The sequence below is a fragment of the Camelus ferus genome, chromosome 12 (assembly GCF_009834535.1).
Source record: "Camelus ferus isolate YT-003-E chromosome 12, BCGSAC_Cfer_1.0, whole genome shotgun sequence".
Lineage (NCBI taxonomy): Eukaryota > Metazoa > Chordata > Mammalia > Artiodactyla > Camelidae > Camelus > Camelus ferus.
In genome coordinates, this window is record NC_045707.1 from 27623452 (window position 1) to 27641428 (window position 17977).

Consider the following 17977-nt stretch of genomic DNA (forward strand, 5'->3'; position numbering starts at 1 on the left):
TTTTGGATTAGTTTTAATTTTCAATATTGCATTTGAAACTGAACAATAGTGCCTCAGGATTTCTAAGATAAAACAAATTGGGGTCTTTTACTGAGATAAAAACACTTAGATTTTTGTAAGTTGTAACAAACTGAAGTCATATGCAACTTTTGATCGAAGTAACGTTTGTTGAGCGTCTGTTGTGCTGGGCACCTCCACTCCTTCCTTATAATCCAGGTACTTACCCTCTAGGTGGGCAGTATTTTCCCTGTTTTTACAGATGAGAAAATACCTGAGTGTGGCTTACTGACCTGTTCAAGGTCAAACAAGAGAGTATATGGTTGAACTTGATTATTCTTCCTGGGCTAGTACAGCTTTCATCTACCTAATATTTGCCTTCTGAAAACAAGTTTTTTTGGTTACTAAGTTCCATTTCTAGCAACTTGGTATTTCTTGCCATTGATTAATAAACGTATTGGAGCATGGCTTGAGAGAAACAAGATTCCTTCTGAGATTCTGAGACCAAAATCCAAGTAAAGGAGATTCTTCAGGAAATTACCAAATCATTTTGGGGTATTTTCCAGAACATTTTGGGACATGTATCACAGTGATAGGCATTGGAGGTTATTGAATGTATTTATTTTAATGGAGATGCTGGGGATTGAACCCAGGATCTCCTTGCAGGCTCAGTGTACACTCTACCACTGAGCTATACCTTCCCCCCATGGGAGGTGGTTTTAGATGGTACCTGGCACAATATTAAATATCTCTGAAAAAGTACAATGAGAGTTGCTTTTTTCTTAGTACTATCACTCTTTTAACGAATTCGTTCTATTTAAAACAAGGAGGCAGCTGATGGATACGACTATACATGTATTGCTTGCTGACTTTTTACAGGGGCAGTGCAGGCCTGAGGCTCAGGAACACAGGCAACAGTACCTAACTAGAATTTCATTAATACTGCTTGGTTTTTTATTGAGTTTATTTTTCTAGTTACCTGTTCTTTATGGCAAATAATGTTGATTTTCCATGTACGTGATGTTCCTTTTAAAAATAAATTTAATTTTCAAAGGAGGGAATCAATGTAAAGGTAATAAGAAACAGTTAGTATAGATATTAGCAGTAATTCCAGCGGTGATATGTGAGTGATTATTGTTTGGGAAATGGGGGTGCAGCTGGGGGTACCGGAACTCAGACAGGGCCTCTGCCACCGCGTTGGTGTGTGGCCTCTGTCACCCATGGAATTTCTCTGTTGTGCGGTCAGGTTGGAAGTAATGTTAGCGATCGTTTTCTTCAATCCAGGACAGTACTGCATCCAACGAAATAATGAAAAATACACGAATTCAAGATACTATGAACACAAGTACTAATAATCACATGCCATATCTTGAAATTTCACTGATAAGTATTTTATTTGAGAAAATCTTATGAAACACTAAGAACAGTGTCCAGCGCCTAGTAAATTCTCAGTAAGTGCTGGCTAGTGTTACTATGGTTAATATTACGTTACTGTGCTCTCTGATGAAAGTTTCACAGAATGGTTGAATGGTTAATGAACTTCCCTTGAGATCTGATCTGGCTCTGTCTTAGCGTAAACTAACTATAAAGTTCAGCAGCCGTTTAGATTTTTTTTTTTTTTTTTTTGGTAAGTGGAAATAACTATGTATTTGTAAATCTGAGAATTCAGCAGTTCATTCTAATTAAACCTGTAAGAACAATCTAGGTCAGTGTTCCTCAGTATTTTCCACCTGACAACTACCCTTAAGAGACCAAAGAAATAAGGCCCCATCTAACAATGCAGGATTTTCTTGCCTTGATGTCAGGCCAGGAGAAGAGGTGGGAGGGAGATACGGAGGAGTAAGAAAAATAGGACTTGTCGTTTTTCTCTTTATTTACTTCTGAAATGTTGAGCATTTAAATGAGAATATAATTGTGTATTAATTTTGCAATTAGTTGAAGAATACTTGAAGAACACTTAAGGTTCAGAGAGGTAAGTTAAGGGAATTGATGGATTACGATTGCATTTTTTTCAGAATAGTTCTGGTGGCTCATGCCAACATATTGCTAGAAAGAGAAACTGATGCATTGTACGTTGTAACAGTACTAATGGCGATTGATATAAATAGTTTAAAGTGCTCTGGACTTTGCTTTCAGATTCAGAAAGATTCTTACAGACAGCTTGATGCCTTATACTGTTTTCGTCTATTTTCTCTAAGTCCTTCTGCTTTCCGTATTTGTGGTAGGCCACGAAGCAAGGCCAGATATATGACATGATAATCACAAATATTTGAGTGCCCCTAAGTTAAAGGCACTCTGTAAGATGCTGTGTAAGACAGTTACGTCAGATAATATCCCTGCCTTTGAGGAATTAACAGTGTTGTATCCTTGAAGGTATCACTTGATTTGAAATGCCATCTGCAAAAAAGGTATGCAGACCACAAGATGGCAAAGACAAAAACCAGCAGCATAGCATCTTTGCATTTTATTAATGGCTCACTGTGTGACCGGTAATAGGTTTCTTGAGCTCTCAGCGATTCATGCCGAATCCTTAAGTGATACTTACATTAGCATTTCTAAGCATTTAGAGGTCTCCTCTTCAACTGTGCTTTGAACTATTCAGTCTAAATGCTGCTTTCTAGAAAGCTACTAGTTTAAAGAATGGGAAATGGTGTTAATGGAGTTAATCTTGGGTAATTTCAGTGTGGGTTGTCAGGAATACCTTTAGGTAAAGAAAATGACTCTAATCTTCTTAAGCAATTCATTTTCTCAGTAACTGTGAGGCAAGAGCTAATTTGCCCTGCCTGTGTCCACAGACCCTGTTTTCTTAAAGAAAAATTTTTGTCATGAAGAGAAATCAAGATACCCATGAAATTATTTATATTTTGATACATTAGAAAATGTGACAAAATATAAGAAGCATTAAATTGTCTTTTCTGTATCAGTTTCCTTAATAAGTACCCAACTCAGTTACCAATATTTTCTGTTACAAGGAGGAAATTTAATCATGGACTCAAAACCAGAGGATTTTTGTTATTTTTAAAGGGAAGAGAACAAAGAGCTGGTCACTCCTTAACTGAGGGCGTTTGAGAGGCAAGGTGGGTGGGGAGTGGAGAGGGTTAGGGACTCCATTCTTTAGGCTTTTATTCCAAGTCACCCTTTTCTGATAAGCCTTACTGGCATTTTCTTAGACTGGTTAAGTCAGGATTCTGAATTTTTCACTACAATAGGGTTTTAATCTTAGCTAATTATTGTTTCCACCCCCACCTCTGGTCATAAAAGACCACTGTTCTTTTCTGAAAAGGGACGATGAAGACTCTTTCTATAAATAACCTTTACAATTTCCTTAGGTTATAATAAAATGTGGTGGGGGGGGGTTGCATATGATTTTCAAAAGGAAACTAATTTTTCCATGAAATATCTTAAGGGGAATCTAACAGATTTTTGTGGTCTGTAAATAGCCATGCACTTTTCACATTTAGGAACCAATAGAAAAACTGGGAAGCAGTTATTCTGAATTCAGAGAACATTCTTTCCAAGGCACTGAAAGAGAAAACTGTAATTCCATAGTGAAGCATTTGATGATTGTGTGTGTAATGTACGAATTTGATGGTTGTGACAATTTTCTAACTGACTGCCTCCATTCTTTAGTCTAACTGGTCTATCTTTGTATACTAATGTCAGTTACCCTCCGCAAAGTAGACATCTGATCCTGTCATTGTGTTTATAACATATAACATTTCAGTGGCTTCCTAGTATCTATGGAATGAAAGTCCAAATTCCTTGACATTGCACATGTAGACCTGCCCAGTATGGCTTCGGATTATCTTTTAGGTGTCATCTGCCTCTTACTCTGTAAAACATACCTTTTGTGTCAGTTCTGTTTGCCCCTTCCCAAATATAGCAAGTTTTCCCGTGTTATGCACCTCAGCCTCCTGTTCCCCTGGAGGAACATCCTCTCTGCTTAGGCTAGATAAATGTCCTGTCCATGAAGTCTGTGTTCTCACAACACTCTTACTGCTCAGGTACCCATCAGTGCCTGACATACTGTTGGCTTAAAAATGCTGAATGAATACCACAAACACACCCTAGTAAACGTACCTGGTAAACATATGTATCTCAGCAAAGTTCGAAAATAGTCCTTTACCCTCACAGAAAGTACAGAGCGTTAGAGTTGGGACTCATTTTAGTGCCTTTCCATTTTACGTGAATTGCCAAAGTAATTTTAATCATTTCTTCTTTGTCATCACTACCTATAAAATGTCTCCTTGTTATTTAAATATTAAATGCATGGTAGAATTTCACTTACAGAACAAGCTCTTGGGGAATGTAACCATTCTCATTTTACAAATGAAGATTCCAGGGCTTGAGGAAGTTATGTAGCTGACACTGGGTTGCAAAGAGAGAGTAACCTAGTTCTTTTGTTTTCAGGGTCCATGGGGATCACTGCTTTGCACTGCTGATTTCTCATGCAAAATGCCTCAGTTCCGCACTTTGCCTAACTAGTGAGTATTTAATTTCTGCCTGTCTCTGAACTGACCTGTGTACTTCTAATACTTTATGACTTTGAGGCAAATTGGGGGAAGACTTTAAAGGGCATAATGATAAATGGCTGTTACTCACTGAGCACTATGTGCTTAGCATTTTATATCTTACTAATAAGTAGTTACCTATGGGATGAGTGTTGTTATTTTTATTTTGTAGATGAGGACACAAAGATAGAGTGCAATTAAGAAACTTGGGAAAGGTAAAACATGCAGCCAGAGCTGAAATCCAGATGCTTTTTCTTACAGAATTCAGAGACTCTTAAGCCATGAACTTGGTTTGAAATTAAATGGTAGTGACTGCAGTCATGCCATAGAAGCCAACACAAATGTTCTCTTGAGGAAGCTGCCTTCATCCAGGGTTCCCCTCGGTGTTCAAAGACAGTAAGCAGCATAGAAAAATAAATAAACTAATAAGGCATCCTGAATAAGTGCCAGCAGAAACAAAAGACAGCATAAATAGACCTCAGAATTCTAGACATGGACTTCATGTTAATGATTTTTAGAAAAGTAAGAGACAGGCTTGGAAACAGGCAGGGAATAAGAACCTACAACACAATCTAGCATATTCGAAAAAGAACTGACACACTTTCTAGAAGTGAACAATATAATAATCAAAACTTAAGACTCATGTGTTTAATAACAGTACACACAATTGAAAGCATATTAGTCATCTAAAATATAGGCCAAAAGAAATCCAGAATAGAGCAATGAGATTTTTTTTTTAAGAAGTACAGAAATAAGGCATGGAGGATAGAGTGAGAAAATTCAAAATGCATTGAACTGGAACCTGAAGGAGAGGAGAAAGAATAAGGTAAAGGCAACATTTGAACAGACAGTGACTGACAATCAGCTGGAACTAATAAGACACTAAAATGCAGATTGAAGAAGTCCAGTGAATCCCAGTCAATCAGTATAAATAAAAGTAAAGCCACACTGAGATACATCACAGTGAATGCGCAGCACATCAGTAATAAAAAAGGAAAACCTTGAAAGCAGCCAGAGAAAGATTATTCTCAGGGAATGACTGGCGTGATGGCAGTCTCTCCAGAGCAACAATGGGAGGCACTGAAATAACTGAGAAAGTTTGGGACTAAGTCCTGACTCTCACCAGAGGAAATTAAAGCAAAAACAAAACCAAACTTCTGGCGGTAGATAGAGGGCCCCAAATCAAAGCCCTAAGGTAGAAGAATGGATGAACAGGAAAAGTGGTAAAGATGTGGTTAAGTATAAACAAACACTGACTTGATAAAATGACAGCGTCTGTAATATCTTCTGGGTTAGAAAAGGCTAATAAATGAGAACATAGCACCTGGGAGGGAACAAAAACGGGACTAATGATCTAAAGGTTGCATTATCTGTCAAAATGGGTAAGTATATTGATTAACTTTAATCTTTGATAAATTGGAATTGTGTGGTATAATATCTATAATAATCAATCAAAGAATAAAACCAGTTAACATAACCAAACTAGGTGCGGGATGATTGCTGTAACAATGTGTGCTCTACAAACCAGCACTTTGTGATTAGCTTCATATATTTGATAAGAAACATTTGGTTACATACAAGAATCCATTGTCATGAACAATTTTAACATTGAATTGTTTTTAATTTAATTTTTTATTGAAGTGTAGTTGATTTACAGTGTCAGTTTCAGGTGTACAGCACAGTGATGCAATTATACATATACATACACAGATATACATATATTTTCAGATTCTTTTCCATTATAGCTCATTACAAGAAATTGAATATAGTTCCCTGTGCTTATACATACACATACATAGATAACACACGTATTTTCAGATTCTTTTCCATCATAGCTCATTACAAGGAATTGAATATAGTTCCCTGTGCTATACAGTAGGTCCTTGCTGTTTATCTGTCTTATATATAGTAGTGTGTGTATGTTAATCCCAAACTCCTAATTTATACCCCCGCTGCCTTTCCCCTTTGGTAACCAGAGTTTAACACTGAACTTCTTGAGAATAGGAAGACCTAGCTTCTTCAAACATAATTTCCACTGTTATAAACGTTGAATGATTGTAAAAAAAAAAAAAATTATTTTTCCCGCCAAATTTTGTGCAGTTATACATAGCATTTGCTATTTTCTAGGCACTACCACAAACATGTATTATTCTCTTAATCATAAGTTTTGACCAAGAAGTGTGTGTATGTGTAGCTATTTCACACCCAAAATCCATGAGTGAAACATTATGGTCAGAGAAGCAAGCTCAAATTTCTTATTAAGATTTTGAAAATACTTTATTTTGAAACTTTATATAAATTCAATGTTTAATATCTTCCATACTAGGTGTAGGGTATCTTTCTCATCATAATTATATAAAGGCAATAATTTTTTTCACTAACTCATGCCCCTAAATTCTTTGCAGCCTGCCTTAGTGTGATACAAGTATCATTTTCTACATGTGAGGGAAAAAGCTGGGGAACATTACATTACATTTAGAGCCAGATAGAATAGGGGAGAGTAGGATCATTCTGCACTCTGCATTTTAAGCCTGTATTAAAAAACAAAAAATATTAGATAATATTGTGTTTATATAAATATGACTACTCATATTTATTTCCTTGTGTGTTTCTCCTTTACTTTTCTCTTTCTTTTTGATTCATGCCCTCATGCTCTGCGTCTGCATTTGACAACTGACTTGATCAGTTCCATAGCCACAAAAAGTCATAAGCAGTCGGCTTCATAAGATACTTCTGTGACCTTTGTTCTGATGGTTACTTAGTGGTCCCAGAAGAAAACTCACTAGGAGCCAGCCTGCAACTTCAATGCCTACTCTAATTTCAAAGTGAAATATATCCTTGTGCTTGTAGCCCCCTGCTCCCTCACCTAACTCTTCTAGTTATCCTTCTTGAGCTCTCAGAAATGCGAGGAGCTATCCTACGATTTTCTCTGCCAGTATCTGGAGCGTTAGAAAGCTTATTTTATCATGCAGTCTCTTTCCAGGTGACAAATCAAAGTATTTTGACAATCAGCTGAATTGCTCTAGTAATTGCAGAGGAATAGAATTTCTCCTAGCAGGAACTGTTGGGAAAGATTTCATATGTGTTTAGTAAGACAAATTAGAGAACTTAGCATTTTAAATCCTTGGTTGCTGTTTTTATAATTAGGGTTAACGTCATACAAGAGACAATAAATCTTATAAGTCGTGAGTTAAAACGTTGTCTGCCAGAACACCTTCAGGTGACTTGTGATATGAATGTAGTTGTGCAAGTGGGCTTCTCCCCCCTTCTCCCAGATGGAAATCATATAAGAGCAATAAGGAAAACTATGTGTTTTTAAAACCAGCAAACAGTATGATAAGCAAACTTAAAGTACATGCAAAGCTGCCAAGAGCAGCTGAGATCTGACGCAAGTTGCATGGTAGAAAGTAGAAAAAAAAGTGGCAAGAGGGTTCCGTAACAGCAGATCTCAAGATCAGCAAGAAATGCTTTTTCTAAATAGGAGGGATCTACCCTAAAGAGAAAAACTGAGTAGGTAAGGCTGTTGGCAAAAACCCTGCCAAACCTGGTTTGGGGCTAAACGAAGCATCTCAAACATACATGATGTTGCATTTGCGGGAAGCAGAAAAGAAAAATCTTTGAGTTATAAATCATGGGAAATTATCCTGGCCTCTCCTTTCTAACCAAGAACCTCTTGCAAATAGCTGGCCCAGGAAAATTCAAGTCATGCAATAACGAGTAATAAAGGAAACCGCGCAGTCTTAACACAAAGATAAACGGGTGGGGAGAAAAGATAAACACGTGGAAAAGAGCAGCAAAACTTACCAAATGCCTGCAGAAAGGTGGCCAGAAAGGAGATAAAAATTGTGACACGCACTTTTACTTTTTGGTAAAGCAATGACTTCTATGAAAGAAGACAAACAAGAAATGGAAGAAGAAAGAAAACAACATGGGAAATATAAGACAAGACAAACGGAGAAGAGAAAAACAGACAGCAGGTTTCAAGAAAGATGACAAAAACAGAACCATCAGAGAAATGAAGATGAAACTGAAGCGAGTACACACACACACACACACACACACAACGACACATACAATAAGGGACGAAAAAGTTATGGAGAACAAAATTGAACTTTCCTAAATATTTGAAGATTTAAATATGCACACACACAAAGGAAAATAATAAAATATCACTGGTGGGGATGTAAAAGGATACAAAATACCTTCATGTTTATGGTAACTAGAAAATTTGGGACAAAATGAAAATTATACTTTTCTATGGAATTATAAAATAGTCTTGGATACAAGGAAGGCTTGGTGGACTGAGTACGAGGATGAAATGGGTTATCTATAACAGAGAGCTGTATTCATAGCAGAGTTTACCTCTGAGGGGAGGTAAATTCACCCTAACCAAAACTGTGGGCCAGCCTCAGAGCAACTCAAACTCTAGAAACAACCCGCATGAACCAGCCTTTCTTTCCAACAGCTAACTAAGGAGGAACTTGTACTGTTTGGAAATAATATAATACTGACTCTTTATACTTAACGTTGGGAATGCAATTTAAAAATATAAAACATTCAATGAGGCAAGAAAATGCAATCTGTAGCGAAGAGAAAACTTATTGGTGAAATATTGAACAGTTCCTCTTGAGATCGTAAAAAAAGGCAATGATGTCTGCACTCACCACTTCTGTTATATCAGAGGTCCTAGCCAGTGGGATAAAGCAAGGAAAAGAAATTAAATGCACAGAGTTGGGAAAGGAACAAATTAAAATTTTGTCTTTGGAAGACGGTATGATGATGTGGATAGAGAACACAAAGAACTCTGCAAGGAGCACTGAACACACAGCTGGGGCTGATGAATGGCTTTAGCCAGTTCACAAACGACAAAGGCAATGGGCGAAAGTCAACTTCATTTCCATATAATAGCAATGATTAGTTGAACAATGGTACTTTTAAAACAATACTAATTACAGTAGCATAAAAACAGGAAATCATCTAGGAGCGTATTTAACAAAGTCTTACAGGTCCTCTACACCAGTAACAACAAAGCATTTCTGAGAGAAGGGAAAAAAAGAAAAACCTAAAAAATGGAGATAGATAATGATGCTCATTGACTGGAGGACTCAATATTGTTAAGATGTCAGTTCACCCCAAATTGATATGTATATTTAATTAAATAATAGTCGAAACACAGCCAACTGTTCATGTGAAAAATGGTACAAATCACTTGGAAAACTATTTGGCAGTTTTTCATATATTTAAACATACCCTACTGTATGACTCAGGGATCCCATTCTTAGGTATTTATCAAAGATTAACAAAAACAAATGTCCACAAAAATATATAAAATGTTGTACAAAAACGTTCACAGTAACTTTACTTACAATAGCCAGTGGCTGGAAACAACGCAAACGTCTGTATAAGGAAAATGGATAAAGAAATAGTGGTGTATTCACACAACACAAGAAAAATTTTTACATGCAACAACATGTATGAATCTCAAAAATATTGTATTGCATGAGAGAAGCCAGGAACAAAAGAGAACATGTGCTGTGATCGCATTTATGTGACATTTCAAAGAAGACAAAATTAACTATGGTAATAAAAATCAGAACGGTTGTTGCTTTGTTGTGTATGTGTATTCAGGGTTGGGGTTGGATCGAGTGACCTGAGAGAACATCTTTATGTGAAGGAAATATTCCTTATTTTGCTTGAGTTGGGGGTAAATGGATTTATAAATTTGTCCAGACTTGTTAGGCTGTGTGCACTTAAGTTCTGCACATTTCACTGTATGCAGATTATATTTGCAGCAGCTTCAGAATGTGCCGCAGCATTGGGGCTGACATGTCCCCCCCACAACTACACCCAGTGGCTTAGCATGACACAGGTGTCAGAGCCTGGCCATGTCTGCCCAAAGAGAGACCCCGTAGTGGGCAGTGTTTGTTCTAGAGTTCCTGCTTAGGACTGGCCACAGAGTTTTCAGAGCTGCACTGGTCTGAGGCCCTTCCTAGCCAACTGCCCTTGCATTGCCCTCCCTTGCCTCACGTGTCAGACTTGTACCATGTCTACTTCTGCCTCCTCTCACCTGCATCGTCCACAGCCATTATCCTTAGCGAGCTCTTGCATGTCTTGGCTTTTGACACAAACTTTTGATTAAAAAAATAATTTGGGATAGAAATGAGACCAAAAATATATCATATCAATACATTTGTATTGGCTTAATTCCAGAAAAGGGTTTTTTTCTCCCCCAGAAAGAAATCACTCTTTATGCCTTTACACTGTATGCAACAGGCTCACCCAAAACAAATATATTTAATGGTTGAATATAAAGTTGTGAACAAAGGCAAACGCAAACAGAAAGTGGAAGTCATGATCTTAATATCAGATGAGGAGGAATTCAAGCCAAAACACATTAAGAAGAAATACTCATTTTGACAGCCTAAAGAGACATTTCAGATATAGGTGACTTTGAAGGCAACTGACAAACTTTGTCTTAAAGATGAAGAGATTTAGAGGAAATTTCCCCTGAAAATAAATACTTGAACATGTGAAACATTCTGTGTTAATTTAATTTAGTAAACCTATGTGGATGAGCCAAAAATATTAATTTATTTCATATATTCCTGGACCCAGCTTTCTTTTCAAAAAGCTCTTTTCTTTAATAACCAAAATATATGCTCTGTCTGAGAAACTTTTTAACATCTGTATTAAATAGTTGTGCATAATAATTTCCAAAGTAATTCAAATCCCCTCTTAGCATTTATCTCAGTTGAAACTTTATACATTTATTTCTGTGATTAATTGATTAATGTCTCTCTGACCGTGGGACCGTGGGGTCCATGAGAGGAAGAGCATTGTTCGTTGGTTGATTGGTTGGTTGACTTGTTTTTATCATCGTGTCCTCCAGATCTTGCGCAGGTCTGGCACCTAGTAGGTACTCAGTAATTCTTATGAATAAATAAATGAAGCACAAAACACAGTGATATTGGTGTAATTCCTTCTGAAGGACTACAGCTAAATTTATTTTTTTTCTAGATGCAAGTCTTTCTGGAAATAGAGATGCTGTGGTCACTCATCGAGTCATCTGTTCATTCAACAAAATATTTATTTACGTGGCAGACACCATGCTAAGCACAGAATACACAGTGACAACAGGAATAGATACAACTCCTGCCCTTGAGGAGCTCACAGTCTGGTGGGTACTGCTTAAGAACTCATCAATTCTTGATTTCTTACAATTTATGTACAACTATAATTATACATTTGAAATAGTACTGTATCAGAGAAGTGTCATAGGCTTTTTCTTATTTGACCCTCATAGCAAGATGTCATCTCCATTTTGCAGATAGAGAAACAGGTTTTAAAAAGTTATGCTTTAGGGGAGGGTATAGCTCAGTGGTAGAGCACCTGTTTAGCATGCACAAGGTCCTGGGTTCAATCCCCAGTAACACCTCCATTATAAATGAACAAACAAACCTAATTATTTCCCCCAAACAAACAAGAAGTTATGCTTTGTATCAATTAGTTCATTTTATTTAAAAAATATTTATTGAGTGCCTACTATGTTTCAGGAACTTGTCTAGGACCTGAAAACAGCAATGAACAAGACAGAGAGGGACCCTTCTAGTGGGAGGTGGCAAACAGTGAAAAAGTAAAAAAGCAAATTTTTATAGCAGGAAGTATTCAGGAGAAATACATCAAGCAATGCAATTAGGGAGTGAAGAGAGGGAATTCAGGGAAGGACTCTCTGAGGTGCTGACACTGAAATTAACAAGCAAAGAGTTAGATCAGACATTTGAAGCATCGTGGGAAAGCTTTCAAAGGGAGCGCCTAGTCCAAGGCAATGAGCAGGATGCGAGCTTGGCATATTTAAGGGGAGAAAACAGGCCTGGTGTTACGGGGGCAGTGGGTTACAGGGTGTGAGGTCAGATTCAGAGGGATGGGAGCCAGATCATACAGGGCCCTGCAGGCCATGGATTGATTCTATTCTGCAGACACTGAGAAGCCAATGAGAACTCATGTAACTTACTTAGCGTGGGTCACAGATGAGGATTCCACAGCAAGTATGAAACAAGCAAATCGTGCTTGAACTTGATTTCAAAGAAAGCATGGACCCAATAGAGACGTTGGAAGTGATTATCTTACAATCAGCTGGGAAGTTTCCCTTAGGTGATGAATCACCTTGGAGACACTGAAGGTGGTCTCCATCAGAAGTGGGGGGGGGGGTGCTAGGGAGACACGGAGCCTATCATTCCTGAGGACAATCTTGGAGAAGACTTCTTGTCAGGAGGAAAAGGGTGTCATCAAGTTTTTGCATTTGTAGAAAAGCAAAACACCTCCAGATCTTAAGGGGAAGAAAAGGGACAATGGTTCCGAGTCTTTAGTCTTTAACGTGATCCATAATGGAAGCAGCCCTGTGTGGCCCTGGGAACCGAGTGTAGGGGCAACTTTGCGGGGCTCTCCCCTGGGCAAGTGAGCTCATCCTCTCTTCATAACCTGAGGCTGCCTGAAGAGGGGGTGTGTGTCACGGGGACACATGCAGTCTGACAGTCTGTAACACCGTGAAGCGGAGAGACACAATGGCAGAGCCAGCTCTCTCTCTGCTCCAGTGTGGAAGACAGAATGAACCTCTTTTCTACTGGGTAAAGCCAGGGATTTTGGAGAATTCAGGGGAAATGAGGAGCCCACAGAGAAATGCTAAACTTCCTACTAAAAAGGTAGGTATGGGCTTAAGCAATTAATTGGAAAAATAAAAGAGAAGGGACGTCATGTGCACCCCAAATTTATGCAGCAGCTTGTAAATGTTATGTCTGCCACGGGTCTCAAGAATTTTGGCTTGTCTGTGGGACCAAAACAATTTATAGCATAGGAAGTTACACGAATTATTTGGGATTCAGTAGCTCCTTCAGGGTCACAAAACCTGGCTAGCTCCAGAATCTGTTCTTATTCAGCAGCATTATTACTATTATTATTTTTGGTCTATCCATTCAATGTCTTTTTAACGCTATTATCTTTATTTGGCATACTGTTTTTATTGGATTCTGGTTTCTGGGTAAGTATATTCTATATTCAGTCATTTTTGCCATTGCTCAAACAGTAACTAATGAATTGTTTTAATAACTTGTGTTCTTTGTGTTCAGATGAATATGCATTAGAAGCTGTTACTTCTTTCTGCGTCACTTGGTGTACAGGGTTGCTTCACTTGCGAACCTTCCATAAAGACTTTCTGGTGTAGCCATTTGATGTTTGATTTTTTTTGTTTGTTCTCCCAGACTCTATTGCCCTTTCCTAAATGGGACTCTGATTTGCTCTTTTTAAATTAGCTGTCTTTTGTTGTGTGTAATTTTGACATGATGGAAATCCAAGTGCTTGATTTGCTCCTACAGAAACCACAGAAGTTCGCTGGCTATTCCTGCCAAATGCTTCCTCTAACCTTCCCCAGTCCTGTCAAGAGTAAGGTAAATCACTTAAGTATGACTGATCAATTGCTCTCCCGGACACGATCACTAGAGTGAGATAATGGGAGATAGAAGAAACGACTGTTTATATTGGAGGAGTTGTGGTCACATGGGATGGGAAGACCTTCTGGGCTTGTCTGTTTCCACCGTCCCAACCAGGTTCTTCAGCTGTCCCTTAGGGCATGCAAGCTGCTCGTATCTCTCTGTTTGCTTTTGACTTCAGTTAGCCAGGTTGGTTTCTGTTGCTTGTTACTAAAGAATCCTAAATAATACATAAGCCATGCCAAGGTCTTTCCAAACTTCCCATTCCCACAAGTAAATCCTCTTGGGCTGTAAGTCCTACTAGGAAAATAGGTAACTAAGCTGATAATGAAATGCTAATCACAGTTTTAATGGTGGGATGTATTACTCCTGCTGGATCCTATTTTCATAAGAAATGCTTTAACGGAAGAAATATTTCGGTAGTAATGCGGTAGGATCTTACCCAGAAGTTGCCCAGGGACCACTTGAATATTTCTCTAATATTTCTCACACTTGTAACACAATAGACATGGCATTCACAGTGGACACTTTTGGCAGCAGCCAAAGGGGCAAAGAAGAGAGATTTAGGGAAATGGAGAGCAGGAATTGCTCTAGACCCCTGCTCCTTAAAAGCACCCTACAGCTTTTGTAAGCTTAATTTTAACTTAAGCACAGTTTCCTCTTCTTTTATATATTTTATATTTGTGTTTCTCCTTTGAGTTTCCACTTAGTGTTTCCACTTTGAGTTTTCACTTAGTGTTTTCAAAATTCCCACAAAATAAGTAGAGATAATACAATGCAGTTTTTGTAAGACCATGTTGTGGTAAGACTTACTTATTTCTTTTACTAGTATTAAAAAAGTCTTAAGATTCAGATTTTCTCTTCCTACCTTCCTTCAAGTCCAATGAAAACAAGCATTTATAAAACTGAATATAATTTTATTAAACTGTTAATCTAAAATAAGCATTAAAATAAGGAAGTAATATTTTAGAATAAGATTATTTCTTAATAGTATTATTTTGCCTAAATAGATTTTGTCTAAATAAATGCATTCTTTAAAAATATTATAGTTTTTTATTTTGATTTTGGCTTACATTTTCTTTTATTAATTTTTTGGCCTCTCGTTAGTATATCTCATAGTCATTTATTTTAATCATTCCTCAAATAGCAAGCAATAACTTGTTTCATGTTATTCTGTATGTTCTTTGTCCAACATATTATTCTGTATGTTGGAGTTAAATCATTATTTGCAACTATTTTCCTCTGTTTCAATGATAAATAAGCATCATTTGAAATTTCTATTCCATTTAAATTTTTTAGCTCTTTCTCTAACAGAAATGGACAAAGGAATCTGAATATCTATGCTTTCTATTTTTAGCTGTATCATTTTGCCATTTTCTTCTATTCTTATTCCTCACTTTGATTTTCCAATCTTCCAAATTTCCAATCTTCCAAATAAGCATGACTCAAGTCTTTTCTCTTCCCTAAGTTCTTCTAAGAATGTTCCAGCAGAAACCTATCTCTAACACTCATCTAACTGGATCAGGGGTTCCTTTGTGATAATTTTTTTTGCTGTCTTTTTCAACATTCCACATATTTCCCCCTCAGCTAGATTGAAAATTCCCTGAAATCAGGGGCTAAGGCAACATAGTGAAGTGTTTTTAGGATCACATACTTTCTAGCTGGATTGCTTTGGGTGGATCCCTGCACTCTCACTACTTTACCGGTGGATGTAAGAACTTTTCTAAGTAGTTTCCTCTTCTGCTTAAAACTATTCTAAAATAAATGTCCGCTCCTGTTTTTCAATAATAAGTATCATTTACATAGCACGTCAGCACAATTTATTGAATTTATTCTCGATAATGGTCTATTAAATATATGTTATTATCCTCACTTTATAGATAAACACCCTTTTGCTCCAAGAAGCCAGGATCTTGCATAAGATGATAATGAAAGAGAAGGAATCAAGGCTTGAACCTAAGGGCATTTGTCTACACCACAGTACTTTGCATACTGATGGTATTAAATGAGGTGATTGATGAGTTGTCTCTTGCTTAAAATCTTTTCCCCCTCGGGCTTTTCTCACACGTAGACAGCTGTTAATTTCTTTGAATGTCTCCTCTGTTTATTTCCCTGCAACCTTCCATCTTCCCACCTCAAGACTTTTAAGAACAGGAGAGGGTCAGTTATGTATCAGCTACCATTTCGCTATGTCTAATCGAACTCTGAAATTAATTTGAAATTTCCTGCTTGACTTGAAAAGTCTTTTAGTACTTTCCAGCCTCATCTCTGGATCACCTTAGTGTGACTGCGTAGCTGAATCATTCTTTCATACTCACTGCTCCATCGCTTACTTCCTTTCTTCCCCTCAAGCCATTACATCTGTCCTTCCTTCCAAAATATGTTTCTTGTTGGTTGAATCTGTTTTTAATTCCAGTCTTCAATCATCCTTCATTGCCTGGCGGACTTACAGCTTGTCCGAAAGCCCATTTGTAATTTTACCCCTTTACTTTAGATTTCTTCTCTCTCTCTCTCTCTCTCTCTTTTTTTTTTTTTTTTTCTATTTAGGCATCTTGTTCTATTGATTTTCTTAAAGTATTATCTCCTTACCTATTGCTTGTTCAAACTTTACTATTTTTCTATGTTCACAATAGTAAAAGGAGTTGAAATTTATCTGTTAAAAATCACTCATGCTGTTAACCAGTGTTCAGTCTACAACTATGTGGATTAAAAAAAACCCCTACCTCTGCCTCTTTTTATCAATCTAAATTGTAAAAACTAGGATTTTATTTCATTTTTAAGGTGATGGAATTTCAGGAGTAAGTAAAATTTGGGGAAGATAGAAATTTCTAGGAACACTTGGGTCGTCTACAATCCTACACTGAGATAAAGAAGCAGATTTTGGCATAAATGTGTGGCTCCGTATCTGTAAAAGATCTGAGCCTCCCTCTTTCTCTCTGCTGATGTAGGAAACTCATGATCCTGCCTGCCTCTGTATGCTGATTACTGCTTTCTCATAGCAGCATGAGAACACAGTGGCTGTGAAGATCCAAGGTGACTCAGCCTCTTGGGTTTTCCCTCCCAGGGTTTAGCTATCCTGCCTAGAGCCTAAAAGAACAGAACTCCCCATAACATTTGAAACCAAAGGTCTTATTTCAGGTTTCCAATAATAATATAGTTTCTGCATTATCCTTGGTACGACGCAAGTCTAGTCAGCGATACTTCATTCTACCAGAGTAAGAATGTCTTACCAAGGGGCTTCTGCACTAAAGTGGCCCACCCCTTGATTTTAAGGGATCCTAATTTGACAACTGTTGTGATCTCGTATTTGATAAAACTCTACCACGCTCATACATTAGCTCAAGAAAGTCTTAACATATCTGGAGTTTGGATCCTTATATCAAGAATTACCTTATTCATTCTCTTACTCCTTCTTCCCAGGCAAGGGTATCTGAAGTTTCAGGCCAGTCTTTGCTATGAGACAGATTCCAGCCCTGAGTTAAACATATGGGGATTCCCTAAACTCACAGACTCCTCAGCTCAATAATAAACCTCATTTTTGCTGCTGATTACCCAGGCCTGTTGCTCAGAGCCTTCTAATGGGAACCTAAGCCCTTGCTGTTAAGCTCTCTGGTTTGAGTTTTTGATCCTGTGTTGCCCAGAATCTCTAATTTTTGGTCTCAGTCTTCTAGCATGGCTTCAAGTCCTCCCAAATGCCCGGTCTACTGGACTGATAATCAGGGTCCAAGATACTCACCAACTCCAGCTTGTCTTTGCTAATTTTCCTGACTTGGATCTTTGCCTGTTTAGACGTTTTTAGCCACGGCCTTAACAGCTCTTCTGGCCACATGCCTCATTCTGCCCCTGTAACCTCCATCCTTTTTTGTTTCAGTCTAAACTCTGGTTAAATACCCTGGTTAGTCATCCTACAACTTGCAAGTTATGTGTAAGGAGAAATGCTGTCTTTCTTAAAGCACAGCTTCGTAATTTAATCAGATGTAATACTAA

At 37.6% G+C, this 17977-nt stretch overlaps 1 protein-coding gene across 2 annotated transcripts in view; it reads left to right on the top strand.

The window, feature by feature from the left end:
- The window catches only part of PUS7L (pseudouridine synthase 7 like), a 142664-nt gene that overhangs the window by 30434 nt on the left and 94253 nt on the right, over window positions 1–17977 (top strand). Inside the window, exons 11-13 of one of the 2 annotated variants that reach the window (XR_004324573.1) lie at window positions 4408–4481; window positions 11526–11685; window positions 13877–13948. The gene's annotated coding sequence lies outside the window, so the exon portion shown is untranslated. The remainder of the gene's footprint in view (window positions 1–4407; window positions 4482–11525; window positions 11686–13876; window positions 13949–17977) is intronic. The other variant, XR_004324574.1, reaches the window with a different exon arrangement.